Consider the following 15,540-nt stretch of genomic DNA (forward strand, 5'->3'; position numbering starts at 1 on the left):
TTCGACTTTTACAACTTCTTTCTCTGCTCTCATGCCTGAATGATTTTCTCCCAACAAATCACAGTATTTCCTCTACAAGATGTCATATCCTGTATCCAGCCAACCTTGCAGACCCCAGATCCCAAGAGACCATAAATCCATAGCAGAGCTGCAGATTTCCCACATGCCACTCTCAGTGTTTGTGTTTGCAAGCAAAAGTAGGGATTTTTTACCCTTCTCTTCTCTCAGGTGAACTGGAAGGGCGAAGAAAGCGGTTCAGAGACCTGAGCAGAGAGGACATAAGGCAGGCCAGTCTGGGGAGCTACATGATTCTGTTCAATTGAAGATATGCTGAAAGAAATAAGCCTTGGAACTTTTAATTTATTTTTATTTATTTATCTTTTTAAAAATTATCTTAATGGGGACATGTCACATTATTTATGCAGTGGGAGATAAAACTTCCAAACTCCAGCAGATAGCTGAGTATAAGGTTGTATGGTATTGTGCTCTGTTTTGCAACATGGATGTGACAGATGGAAGAGCTGCTGTGGACCTTGTGTGTACTTCTTTGGTAGAGTGAACAGGAATGTTTTAAACACTCAGAACAGTATAACGTTTAGCCACCTCTCCTATTCTTAATTGGGTTAGGTTTAGTCTACAGTAGGGGACTGGAAGAGATCTGATCCCTTCTGACCAGGCTGATTGCCTGATAAACTCATACTTCCCTCTTAACTATCTGTTCTCCTCAGTGGTCTCATCTAAATACTTGGATTTAGAAGTTTGGTTTGTGCTGGTAAAGCCTCTGATACAGCTGTGGTTGATGACTGTGTCTGCTAAGTCTGATTACAATATAAATAAATAATAGTGAGCAATGAGGATGTGGCTGAAGCCAGGAAAGCTGATGAAATTGGAACATTTTTGTGTTTAGGCATTAGCACGATAAGTTGCGGATGTGCATCCAGTTGCTGTCATAGACTTCCAGAAACAGAGTTTGGGTTCCATGTGACAGGATCCTGGGGATTGTAATTAAGATCAATGACTAATCACTTTAATGAATATGGCCCCAAATCACACTGGGAAATTTTGCACATTGTGTCTCAATGCTTCAGTTTCCTTTACAGAAAGCAGGGAGGGTAAAACTTCCTTTTTCCAATTCTTTTTTTTTTCTTCTCCACTGAACATGTCAGGGCAGGACCGTGTTTGTTCAGCACCTACAATAGTAGTGACCTGGACTCAGATACAGTGTTTAGATGAAGTTGTAATGAGAGTCATGACAACAGATTTGCTTTTCAGCTTCTTGGCTGAGTATTGCTATAAATTTAATACAAGCAAGCTATATTATGGAAGCAGGGCTTCTAGTTTCTGTTTGTGGTCAAAATCCAGAAATGCAGAGTTGTGATAAGAAGTTAATAACAAAGAACAGGTTAATTGAACTCTGGAACTGTTTTGACTAGCACTTGTTCAGGTTCTGAGCAATGGTTGTGTCAGTACTTTTTTTACCTGGACTAATTCATCCATCCCTTTCTGGAAAATTTATTGTATTGTGTCACTCAGCATCAGAGAACACCAGTGTTTTTCATGATCTATATAATAAACAATGTTTTTACCAGTTTATCTTGTTTTTCATATAGCAAAGATGTGCATTCCCAAGATGCCAGATGTTTACACCCCCCCAAGCAGGTGAAATGTAGTAGAAAAGGATGTCATTTTGATGACTCTCTTTATGGCATATTCCTACCAGTGCTCATTCGAGCATCTGGGATGACAGTAGTAAATAATGCTTAGTACTTCTATAGCATAGTACATGTAAAAAACGAATTTTTAGTGGTAGTAGTAGCTTTAGACATCTCTGAAAAAGTGAATATGTACTGAAGGAAGAAAGTTAACCCTTGACTGTGATAAAACCACGCCAAGCCAAGAAACGATCTCTGGGGAGTGACTCCTTGTCATTTAGAAAAATATTAAAAAAATGTTTCCATAAGCAGGCAAAATTAGACATCTAAATGGACTCCAGGAAAATTATTGCTGGGGAAAAAGTAATTTTTTAATTTCTCACTACAGATCAAATCTAACATCTGATTTGGGTAAATATCTATGTTCAAGAGAGACCTCAGTGAAAACAAATAGTTTATTTAGCTGTGAAAATTAAGATACTTACAATCCAACCTGGCATTACAGAGAGATGGAGGACTTCATACTTTCTTCTTCCTGATATTGCAGAACGGACTGAGAATTCACACTGGAGATGCCTTGTTCTGAAGGCCGTATTCATAAGTCAAGGTCTGACATTGTAGTTCAGAGGAAATACGGGTAGTATTTGTGGGGAAATACAGATAGTATTTGGGTTGATGTTGTATGCCAACTAGAAAAAGAAAAAAAAGTAAAAAACCCCACATGATCGATATTCTGGTTGTTTAAATGTGTTAGTATTCTGCCACAGTACAGACCATTTGCTGAGGGTCCCTAATCCCTCCTCCTGGCAGAGGAAGCTGGATGCCAGACACTAAGCCATTTCTCCCCACACTATGCAATGCAAAACTCTGGCATAAAACCTACTCTCACAGTGAAAAATGAGTTGTAAACCACTGAAATGAAACACAACATGTTAAATATACATTTTGGAACATAAGGGATGAAAAGATAAATATTAAAAGTCATCCCAATAATAGCAATGCATAAGATATTTGATGATTCCTAGGGTATTTTTAGAAAGCAATGCATTGCTGCGGTGTGCGACTGAAATATCACCCAGTGAGACTCTGGCATAATTAAGCAATGATTAATCAATACTTAACTAAAGAAATTAAGCTCAGGAGAAACAATTAATTGAAGTTAAGTGAACTTTGACAGCTCATATTAAACTAAGGCTCTAATTAACAAAAGCATTGTGCATCCTCTAAATGGAGGGACGTGCAGGCTTCAGGTGCTAAGGATAGAGTGAGTGTTATTCTGCAGATTTCTTGACGATGAGGAGTTACTGATGGGGAGCTTTATTTCAAGGCTTTGAAAGGAAGCTGATTTTTCTTTGGCTGTCCAAGATGCTGTTTGGGGACTTAAATCTAAGATCTGGCACTAAAGGTGGCTATCTGGAGGAACAAATGCAGTGCCTCCTGGTAGGGTTGGCAGCCTGGCCTCATGTACTTCAGGCCTGTATAATGTAGGGCCCAGCTTCTGGATGAGGTGGGGGGAACTACCTTAGGCCCGTGCCATCACAAGCCTCCCCAGTGCCAAGGGGCCTTGGCCTTTAGTGTCACTGAAGGTCTTCAGGCTCCACAGCCCAATTTCCCCTTGCAGCGCGGTGCCCTGACCCGAGCTGCTGGAGCAGCATTTCCCAGAGCCTCTAGGATATATTTTACCCTCTTGTTGCTCTCACACTGTTGTTCCCCTGCTGTCACCCTCATGGCCTCTGCCCTCTAAAGCCCCAGCAGTGCTTTTGTGGTGGTTTCTCATGGGAAGATGAATACCCCCAGCGTGGGACTCACTGCTTTCTTCCTCCCTTTTCTTGCCTTGTGGTTGCAGCTCCTGGTTCATGTTCAGGGATCCGGTGACCCACCTGCAGCACTGAGCGGCAGGCAGTGTCTGCCATAAGCTAAGCATGCAGCGGGACTTGGGGCCACCTCTGTGCAGGGCACAGCTGAGCCCCTCAGCCAAGCCGGGGGCGCCGGGGAGGGGGGCAACAGGTTTCCGCAAGGGCCACAGGCGGCCCAGGCAGAGGAGGAGGCAGCCGAGGGGGGAGCAGCAGCAGAGGCAGCCCCAGGCCGCAGCAGGAGGAGGGCAGGAGGTGCCGCAGGCCCGGAGCAGGGCTCCCCTGCAGCCCTGGCGAGCCCCCGCCGGGGCAGAGCCCCAGCCTGCAGCCCGGGGAGGGCCCCAGGCCGCAGCTGGGGGCTCTTTCCTGCAGGAGCTGCGGCCCTGGAGAGCCCCGGCGGGAGCAGGGGGTCCCTGAAGGGCTGCAGCCCGGGGCAGGGCCCGCGCTGGAGCAGGGAGACGGGGCAGGAGGCAGGAGCGGGGCTGAGGGGCTCACACGGGCTGACTGTAACAGAGTTTTCTTCTCTACTCTTGTGTCTTTATATTCTACCAAACCTAACTTTCACTTTTAGGGTTGATGAACACCATCAGCTATAGACCCAGCTAAGAAACCTTCATGTATCTGAACTTGTTTCAATATCTTTTTTGCAAACCTTTATCATGAAGCCACAGAGTTGGGATAGCTAGTCTAATCTTTATGACAAGATTGATTCATCTTCTGGGAGACAAACCTTGTGGAGAGGAGAAGAATGCAGGGAAGAGAAAAGCTCTCAGCTACCACTGTTGTCTCTTGGCTCTCAGGAACTGCAACGGCACTGGTTCTATTTAAAGTAGCCAAGCTGTGTCCATTGAGCCCAGGCTGATGATGAGTTTTTGGCTGTAGACCCAACTCCATCAGTCCAAACAGTAGGCTTTTTTTTTTCTAACCCATTTCATTGCTAGTGAAGCATGCCAGAGGATGATCACATAAACAGTTTGTCAGGCAGGAGAGGTGTGAGGAGGCTAGTATGTCTCCACTTGGGGCTGAGTTGTAGGCAGTCATCTCTTCCACCTACCTAGCCCCCAAACAGATGTGTGTCTACAACCTTGAAGGTCACCTGTGACACCAAAGATGCCCAGCAAGAGGAGCAGCACAGAGCATTGTAAGGCATCACTCCCCAAGGTAGCATGCAGCACAGAGGTGCGCCCTTGGGCTCTTGTAAGGGACAGGAATGCAGGTTACAGCCCAACCTCAGCCCCACTCACCGAGGAGACTAATCCTTCTAGAGAGTAGGATCTTTTCTTGCTGTTTTTAGACACATTGGAGAGTGGCACAAGTCTGAGAAGATGGAAAAAAACCCCCAGCAAACAAACAAAAAGAGAGAGATGATTGGCTAGTGGCTTAATTGCTCTGTTAATTGCTTTGCCTCTGGTGCTCCCATCCCCGAGGAGAAAGGGCTTGAGGGTTATCCCAGCTGCTGTTAGTTCCCCTTAGTGAAGAGCAATTATCTCTCAGGCAGTCACTGCCAAATGTGGATGACACGAGCTAGCTCCATTCACAGTGATGGATGGGCATGAAACTAAACTTCATCCCTGGAATTAGCACTCAAATTAGGAGCTGACGTACCCTTATCTGTGTGGACTAGGCCTGACTGCACAACAGTGAAAATGTTGAGGCCTACCACACAAAGGTTCAGGTCCTCAGCCCAAGTCCACTGCTGGGGCCAGCTGGACATTTACTCATCTGTTTTTCCTCTTCTTGAGGTTTCTACAAGATTGCTGTGGCTGTGGAAGTATTCTGGGTGCTCTGCGTGGTGGTGTCAGTGTTTCCTATCTCTCATCAACCAAACCTGGACAAATCCGGTCCAGTGAGTCCCATGCTCCAGGGGAGTGGAGGAGCACTTGGAGTTCAGGTTATACACGGCTGGTGGAGGTAGTGGTCTGCTGCTTTGAAGACACAAAGGAGGAAGAGCAAGCTGAGAACTTGCACTGGTTTTGCTTTTTGAGTAGCTGTACAGCCATATCTTGGAGCTCCAGTTGTGCCAGGGTCCCATTCTGGGGGATACCTGCACTGGAGGGGAAGAGGCTTACCCTGCAGGAAATTCCAAATCCTAATGAGATGGAGGAAGAAAGCAAAACAACCCCCCCCCCAAAAAAAAACAAAACAAAACCACCCAACCAAACCAAACAAATGCAAGGAGTGAACTGACTTGCCTGTGGACACACAGAAGGCAGCAGCAGGGTGAGGAAGCACACCCTGTGCTGTCCCCATTAAAGCATAGTGCCTCTCCATTAAGGAGTCCCTGACCAGGCATACAATGTGTGAAGTGCATGTGGTGAGTTTTCCCAAGCAGCTATTTAAATATGCATTAATGCTGTGCTCCTGCCTGCCATAGTTCCTCTTCTTTATTCACCAAGTAGTGGGAGCTGTCTCTGGTTCATCAATTAAACCCAAGAGTGATGATTTTCAGAGGTATTGCTACATAGTGAAAGAAATTCATCCTTAGGCTAAAGGACAAAGCGCAAGGCCTAAGTGTTGTTAAATGGCTCATAAAGCATGTGCTGCCTCTTTAGCCAGAGTGAAAATCAGCCTCTGCTAACATAGGAAATATCCTGCTTTCTTCTGCCTTCCCCAGTCTTTTCATGATGATGAATCTCTTTCCTCTTGCTCCCCATTATTTCTGTAAATGAGAATATGCTGTAACATTGCTGAGGTTGGGCTAATTAAATCAGCTCTTTCTTATCTCATTGATCTGCATTTTAAAGCTGAGCTGATTAAGGATTGGAGACTATATTTGATTAGAAATATGTTTTTGCTGGTTGGTTACATCAAAGGGTAGATTACAGGAGAGCAGAGGAGCTGAACTCACATGGCTACTCTTCTTCCTGGTTGTTAAAAGGGGAAGAAAAATAACATGAAATAAAAAACAAATCCCAAGGTGCATTTCCTACCCATATTTTTTCACAGCAAGTGACAATACCTGTGGTTTATCTTCTGGAAAATTTTAATAAAAGATACATGAAACCATGACACAGAGGAAATATTTCCATAGGCTATTCAATGCTATGGACAGTGCTTTACTTAACATCAGGCAAAAAGCATGCTAAAAAAGCAATTGCTTCCTGGTTTGTGGGCAGTATCAGCAGAGTCATTCAACACCCAGAACAAAACCCTCACCTGGGCTGACAGCCAGAGCAAAGGCTCAGAGCAGGACCCTAGGCTGGTCCTCTGGGTGGGCAAATCACTCAAGCGTCGTGCAGTTTCTGTGGCATTTCCAGATGGCATGTCTGTATATATTATTAAAGAAAATAGTATGCCTGGTATGAATACCTGACAAAAGTCCTTCATGAGGGTCCTTCATTAAGGAAACCTTTTTGATATCTCCAAGGATGCCTCATCCTTGTCTCAAAGAGGACTTTCTCAGGGAAAAGGGAACTAGGGAAAAGGACAGAGGGCAGAAGCTACCAGCTTAATTTCTGTTCCTCTGAGTTTTCCAGGAAGATCAGTGCCATATTTTGTACCACAAATTTGAAGATGGCAAGGAACCAGCTCTCATGTGACCTCCTGTGTTGGGCCACCATGCACCTATCAGAATAGCTACTAATTTTTCCTCGGTAGGATTGGGACTGACCCAGTGACTTTATTCTTGTGTACCACTGTTGAATCATACTAGGAGATCCAACAGACCCTCTTAGACCTTCCTCTTCCAGACCACTCCAGAGTGAGGCTGTGCTGCACTTCTCGGAGCGAATGTAGGGAGGTGCTCCTCTCTGTCACCTCTGTACCCATACAACATCATGCATGCTGCTCGGTTGTTCCTCTTCACCTTTTCATCTCAGGCTTCACCCATGGTTCTGACCTGAACTACAATGGCAACTACTAGAAGCAATTTGTTTCATTCATTCCCTGCAGCCACCATCCTGATGATGGTCTAGTGACTCATTTTGTCAGTGGCTTTAAGCAGCTTCTTTGGAAGAGCTTGTTGTAAGTGGGTGTCAGGATACTTACGTTCATGGCTTGGCTCTGAGGTCAACCAATCAGAACAGAGGATGCAGGGAGAATCTCATAGATCTGGCATGTTCATTTGGAAAGGCAGCATAGCCATGACAAAACATAGGCTAGGAGAAAAGACATGCAAGTTTTACTCCTAGAGTAATACTATGCAATATTATGCTTTACTAATGAAATGTAATAAGTAGGTAGAGAGGAGCAGAAGACTAAAGAAATTTTTAATTTCACCTTCCTGAAGAAAGAGACTGTGGTTAGGAATAAGACACAGGCAACAACATTAACCATTGTTCCTAGATCATCCCAGTGCACTTTTCTGAATACCATAATCAACTGCAGGAATGAGTTTCTCTCTCTGGCTGCACCCTTCTTTCCCCATTTTACTTGAAATGTTCATGTGAGGGGATTGCAAATATGCAAGAGTGTAGGAACTCTAGCAAGTTTCATGCTTTCTACTCAGCGACAGTAATAAATGAGGATGACAGGCTAATTGCAGGAAGATTTTTATCAAAACCAACACCCTAGACATCAAGATGTCTATGTTCAGAAACAGCTTTAGACCTAGTCCTTAAAATGGGATCAAAAGACAGTGAAAAGTAACCTGTGAATAAGCTCTAACTGCCAAACAAAATACAGCTCATCTGGCATGGGATTTCTGAAATGTCTGATCTGGAGAGGAACAAAACTAAATGTTATCTGTTCATGGCTTATCGTTTTTCAGTTGTGTCACAAGTAAGCTAGTGCAAGTACTTATTTATTTACTATGAACAAATGCAGATGTTTACCTTTAAATGAGAATTAAAGAAACTGTCTGCAAGAGATTAATCATAGTATGCCATGATGAGATTTGATAAGCATGAGATGCATGTAAGAATTATTTTTCTGGTTTTGCAGTGGCTGTATTTACCTGTATTACTGCTCAGAGTGATAATAGCAGCTCTAGTGGCATTACTATTGAAATCTATGTATGAAATTTCCCTTGAACCAAAAGAATTTGTCGTGGAACGACAAAGCTGAGAAAGGTGACTCCAAAGCTTGTGAGTCTCCTGCCAGAAGACTGTGATGGCTGTTAGTGGTTGCTTAAGTTAGAAGGGACTGAACGTGCTTTGTCCTTCAGAGGTGGATTTCACATAGCTTGTTTTGTTTTTATGTGTTAGGCAGTGGGAATTGCAAAGAAAGTGGTCAGGATGCAGCTCTCAGAGTTTACCCTCAGATGTGCAGTGTGTTTACTTTCTTCACATAAACTGAGCAAGACTTAGCATTTTTGTGAAGCCATCCACTACTGGAAGTGCATCAATTAAAATATGTATTAAAAAGCCAATTCATCTTTGAAGCCAATATCTGATCACATAGCTGAGCTTTCCTTGTTAAATGCCAATTCCACATGGAATTTATAAGTAATCAATAATTCACTTCTATTAACTATGTGACAGCAGAATTGATCCCATTTTAAATCTCCTGAAGGTTCTCTCTAACAGACGATTGCAGCAGCCTAAAATGACGGCCTCTGTTAAACCCAAATTATAGGCTTATTTATGGTATTCAGTTCTTGTATTTTTCCAAACAGGAGGTCAACTTCTAGCCCAAAGCAGTCCTACAGTGCCTTTTGAGCTAATGTTTCATTTAAAAGAGCTCTTTCAAGAACATTTGTACTTTGATTCGTTAGTTTCCTTTGTAAGGCAGTATAGGAGATACCGGTTTAAGAGACCCTGCGATAGTGAAAGTAATAGTGTCTGAGTAATATTGGAGGTGGAGTTGACAGTGTGTATTGAGGACACATTTGAGTGAAACGATGTTGCTAATTTTGCTTTATTTTTTATTACAGTGATTAATGGAAATAGTTGGTCTCCTGAATTCAGGGTTGTTATTTTGCCTAGGTTTTATATAGTCTGTTCAACAGGAGCTACATATACATGTTTGCATGGAAGTGAGGGGGCCACTAGCCAATTCCTTTCCTCAATTGTGTTTGGATGTAGTGTGGCATTTCTAAGGAACTCTTTTCCTGAAGAAGATTCTGGCCAGAAGCTGTTAGGAAAAAAGGTCCTGTTAGGGTTATTGCCTGTGATTTCTGGGCCTGTGGATATTTTTTGCTGAGGGTTCAGGGGTTGAATTCAAGCCAGAGTTCAAGAAGTCAAATTTTGTTGACTAATGAGTGCTGGATGCTCACTCAAATTTCTAGGGAAGCAAACAAGAAAAAGAGGAATTTCCCCTACTTTTTTTTTTTTAAAAAAAAACAACTCTAGGCTATAAAAAAAATAAAATACTCTAGTCAGAGAGACTCAGCTTTGAGCAGGACTGAATAAAACCCAGAGGTCCCTTCCAACCTATGTTTTTTTATGGCCTTTAATTTATTTTGAGTATGTATTTTTGTCATGAGAAGAAGCATAAGCAAACCCAAAATATCCTGTCATAATCTGGTGAGGGCTGTTTTGGATAGAAGAGGCCCAGGCAAAGATGAAGACCTGAATGTGAGTTTTCACAGGTTAACAGGTGTTTCCCTCCCCATACACACATTCCACCTGTTTTCCCACAAAAAGCCTCAGAACTGACAAATGAAGATTTCCAAATACGAAGATAATTTGAAAAAAATAATCCTCTAAAGGTCTGTTATAGTGATGCTTTACATCTATAAGACAATTCAAAAGTGTATTATTTCTGGGGTTTTTTGTTTGTTTGTTTGTTTGTTTTAGCAAAGTATCAGTTCTTTTAAAAATCTCCAGTGGTGCAGAGGAACCAAGCCCATGTGTCTCTGTCTGTGTAATATAGGTTTCCTGTCCCAGGTCTCCTCTCCATGTAGTTGACATCCCGACACAGTCTGGGAAACCCGTTTTTTGAGCCCTGTTCAGCCCAAACCCATGTACAGAAGAGACCTCAGCAGCAGCAATTTGTGTATTTGAAGGCAGGTCGTTCGCAGAAGCACAGGACTAAGCAGGGCAGAATTCTCTTTCTTAGATTCCTTCCTCAGGTCTTGGTTGCACTATGTCATGCAATGGGGAGGGATAATTGTGTCTTTGACAAACTCCATGCATAAAGAAGTATCCCACAGATAAGCTGTGACTTCATACCATCCACGGCTGCTGAACAGACACATCCATGTGCCTAACCAGCTGTGTCTTCAGCAAATTTCGCCTAGATTAATAAACTAATTTTCATAAATGAAATGCCAGTTAAAAGCTTAGAAAACGGAGGCAATGCCGCACTTGTTCAAAAAGTCTTGCTGATCAGTGTAAAAGGAAACTACCTTGGAGGTGCTTGTAATCAATAGGGCATTATCGTACATGCTGGAGTTCTGTTCTTACACCTTTTGCTGGGACACTGTACAAATAGCAGCACCTGCGGTCTCCACCTCAGGCTGGAGGAAGCCTGAGCTCTCAACAGCTGCTTACATGACGATGGTTGCCTCCAGACACCCGAAAGTGCAGGGATCATGGGAAAATGCAGCACTGCAATGCAGGCTGGTAGCCTTCCCTACTGAAGGACCTCCAGCCACTGCAGATTCTGCTTTGTCCCCATCCTTGCACGTATACTGTCTTCTAACTTTACCTTTAATAAGTGTCTTGTTAGGAGAGCTTTTCATATTTGAATGTGCTGATTGAGCCAGTGTGAGATATAGAAAGCAAACAGTGACTGTATCTCAAGAGCCTTTTTCAAGGCTACAGGATGAACAAACTGGTAGCAAAGAAAGAAGAAACTATTATGAATGTTCCCCTAATCTCAGATCCTTCATGACTGTCTATCCCAGGGCCAGTTTTGTAAGGAACAAATAGTAATGAAAAATGGTTATGAGAAACTGGAACTTGCAGTTTGGTCTTTTAACATATTTAATCCTTAAATTGCTTTCAGAAGAGAACGAATATTTAAGATGTCTCATTGAAACAGGAGGCACTTCTCAGTTTAGCAAATCTTCCTCTAAGGGTTGTATGAGGATTAAAAGTTAACACTACTCTTTTTAAATGTGTAGTCTCATTACTATTGATCCTACCATAACTGAAATATCACACATTTACATTCACTGGGATAACGTACAGCACAACAATTTTTGGATGCTTTAACAATCTAAGAAACTCAAACTGCAAAAATCAGCAGCTAATGCTGCACACCAGATGAAATAAGCAATAAATTCAGAGTGAAAAAATTTAAATGGCAGGCAAAGCACTGTAAAAATACCTTTGTGGGAATAAAAGAAACATCTTTGAACTCCTGTGAGTTACAACGGGTTTTAAACTCTTAATGATGGTACCCTGGCTAATAGAGCAACAGCCCCTGAAAGCATAGGTCAGCTTTCCACCTGTCTAATGTCATGTCCAGCCAGTTCTTGTCCTTTATCTCCCTGGTGTTGTAAAGCTGATGAGGGACAGAAGCTGACTGAAGACTGTAGCACCCAGTTTTTCAAAGACCAAATGTTGTTTAATGTTTAGTTGGAAATCTGTGTGCAGATTTAAGCCTGGGCTGTTACTTTAATAACAGCTCTGGTTACTATGTTTGCCCCAAAAGAGGTCAATCCGAGGGTTGTATTAGACTCCAAAGTCAATTAGAGTAGCATTAGAGCAGATTTTGTTTATCATTGTAGTTATAAAAAGTATTTTTTGGTATTTTTCCAGCCTGTCGGGCTATCTAAAGTATGACAAGGGATGTTACTTAACAACACCCGGAGGCCTTTGAGGGAACAAAGGCTGACTGATTAGCCTTAACTTGTCATTTTCTGATGAATTCCTTTGAACAAAAAGTAATTCAGGCATGTGGCTAATGATAGTTTTGAAGGACACAATGGGAAAATATGGGGAAAGTTAGAATTTTATTAGGGTTATAGATTCAAAAATAGGAGATTTGAAATCAGCTGTAAGGGATGGTAGAGGGTGTTTTAAAAACAATACAAATGCTATAAAATAAGACACAGTTGCTTTGCTTTTTATAAGGCATCTTTATATGTACAGTAATGAAAAATCCTTCTTCAGCTTGCTTAGGAAGTAGTAAAATCAGGTGTGAAATGGGTTTTGTGTTCTATGAAAATCTGAGGTTCCAACAACTGACCTTCTCTAAGACTAAATTAACAATGTGCAAAATTTCACACAAAACATACAGAGGAAAACCTAGACAGAGATAGGATTTCTCTCTGAAATCGGAAGCCTAGGTTACAAATGCCAGCTTTATCTTCAGGAGAAGGACTGGGACGCCCCAGATCAGAGCAATTTCCTCTACTATACTCTTCAAGGAAACCTGATTGTTGCCATCATGGGCTTTTGCTTTTAACTAATTATAGTTTTCCAATGAAATACAGTTTTACTTGTTGCCTATGTTGAGTATGAACAGGGTGGCAGGGGGTGTGAGTAATGTTGACATGCCATTACCACAGTAGCTCTCATGAGGATGCTGTCAGTGTGTTACACAAATTAACTGATGTCTTCTGATCACACAGAAGTGGCAGGCAGGTATGATCAGTTCAAAGAAAGCTGAAATATTATACAGGGAAACTGAAACTATCGTAAGTGTTGGAGAAGCATCAGTGGGATGAAATTCAGCAGTTCAAAATGCAAAGTCACACAGTTTGGGCCGATAAGGAGTTCTGCAATGGCTGGGGACATGACTTGGCAAGACAAAGAGGTAGACATAGTGACTGATCACAGGAAAGTTATGAGTTCAAAACACAAGCCTGTATTGTATCAGAGAAGATGTTTTCATTGGGGAAGAGTGAAGAATTTAATAGCCCTGTACTAGACTCTATGAAAACTCATCTGGAATTCTGACTGCCATACTGGTTATGCTTCTGCAAGAATCATGCACTCAAACTGGGTAAGGGTCAGGGAAAAACAGGTAGTTAGTTGTGATACAAAAAGCCATAAGGAATCAGACTAAAGGCATATGCAGTGCAGTAGCCTGTCTCTGATGGTGACCAAGAGTAAAAGCTTAACAAGAAGTGTAAAACAGAATAAGCATGCATAATAGTCCTCCAAAATGCTTGTCAGTCTTCAGCAAATTTCAATTTAAAGGCTTCCTGAGCAAGAGGTGTTACTTTTGTCTTTAATATCTTCAGAAGACTTTTCCCTCTACTGGATTTGCTCCCATACCTGCTTTTGCTCACTTTGCTTGCAGTTTGCTTTCTGAACCAAAGTGATCTTTCAGCATCTCTGTGGCAGCAGGGCCCTCTGCACTCACAGGATGTGGGAAAACAATCAGCTTTTGCTTCTTTTTGAATTGATCCTTGTTATTTCCTCTAATGTAACTAATTCTTGTTTTTAAGAAGACAATGAACAATTATTCCCTGTTCATTACGTTCTCTCTAACAGTAATCTGGGAAATGGAAGTGCCTGTCTTACACCAAGACAGCTTGGCTTGTTAATTTTAACACAATTAAGGATAACAGAACATGACTGCGATCTATAAATGGGCACTGGGCTACACACCAGTCAAAAGCAAAAGTGGTTTCAGCTAAAGAAAAATTTTTTCCAGAGAACAAAAGAATATTAAGAATGAGTAAATTTAAGTTGAAAAGGAGAAGAAAGTTTTTAGCCATGAGGACAGTGAGACTCTGGGATAGTCTTCTGGTCATGAGTTGGCTTTAACTGAGCTATAATTGTACAAATAGATCTATTACTTTTGAAGAAAAAAAGTTTCATTTTTTCCTATGAGCCTAAGAGATCAATTGCATCAGGCATGTAAAATTTGCACAAATGGAAATGGCTTGGCTGGTGTCATTTCAGGTTGCCTTTGAGTCTCTTGCCTGAATAGTTGTGACCCATTTCTAAGAGGATCAAGCATGGCCTTCTACTTATGTCTGCAGAGGTACTTGAATGCATGACCCAGATGTTTTAATCACACAGGCACAGGCCCCACCCCCCCACCCCCACCCCGCCTTGGGGGGGCTGGAAAGAACCCTGAATGATTTAAAGATAAAACATACAATTAAATAATGAAAAAAGTCATATAGCATGATGGCAGAGGACCCCACTTGATGAGCTGGGAAGGCTCTTCCCATTCCCTGCCCTATTTTGGAGAATAAGAAAGTAGGTGATTTATTTAATCCACTCAATTCCTGTCACTGCAGGACTATAATTTAACACTGTATCTCCCCCCACAACATTTTATCCCCTTTAGCTCTAAAGCTTCCTCGGATGGAGTGTTGTTCCAACACTTCCCCCAGAGGACTCTGCTCTCCTGTCTAATAAATTTCACAGTTAGGAAGCTTTCTTTGATGCTTTGTCACTCACAGCCACATAAGAATGGATAAGGAGCTGGCTTCAGACGTCAGAGATGGAGGGTACTTATGTACATGGGAACAGTCCTGAAAGGAGCGAGATGAAGGACTACCGCAAATATCAGCAGCATGGTTACCTTTGCTCACCTTATATAGCAGGGATCTAGCAAGAAATGTGAAGGTGTGAATTTCAGCACTTATGAAAATGCCAGATTTATAGCTTTAAATAGCAAAGTCTTCTGCCTCTCCACAAAACAAATATAGCAGGATGTCCACTGTGAGAGTTTTCTCACAAGTAAGCATCACCCTGAGAGTGAAAAATAGCGAATAGGCACCCAAAGTGGGTAAAAAATGGTTTTTCATCCCCTGACCTATAGAAATTGAAGCAGGGTCACTAGTTTATTGCACTGTTGACTTTTGACATGGAGCAAATGAAATATCCTTCTTGTTATCGATATGGGTTCATTTTAACGTGGCAATGGAAGATTTCCTTTCCAATTTCCAATCACCAAAATCACCCTGTCACCTGTCAGTGGCTTTAAAAACAATGTCATGGAAGGTGATTTGGGCTAAGTTGTCATCTATAAAATATTTATTATAATGCGATATATGGGTTTCAGTCACTTAGTGCATCTTGCAGCAACTGCTAGATGGGTTAAAGACCAAATTACTCAATCCTAATGGCATACACAGTTCTTGCACAGTATTTTTATTGCTAATTACTTGGTGGCATTATAGTCACATAAAATAAGACCAATATGGACATGGATTTTTGGGCAGCCAGTTTGGACCTCTCCTGTGTAGCTCTTTACCTTGTCAGCAGAGGTGAATCACTAGTTGAAGCAAGATCCAACCT

Source organism: Falco cherrug, chromosome 3 (assembly GCF_023634085.1).
Source record: "Falco cherrug isolate bFalChe1 chromosome 3, bFalChe1.pri, whole genome shotgun sequence".
NCBI classification, from domain to species: Eukaryota; Metazoa; Chordata; class Aves; order Falconiformes; family Falconidae; genus Falco; species Falco cherrug.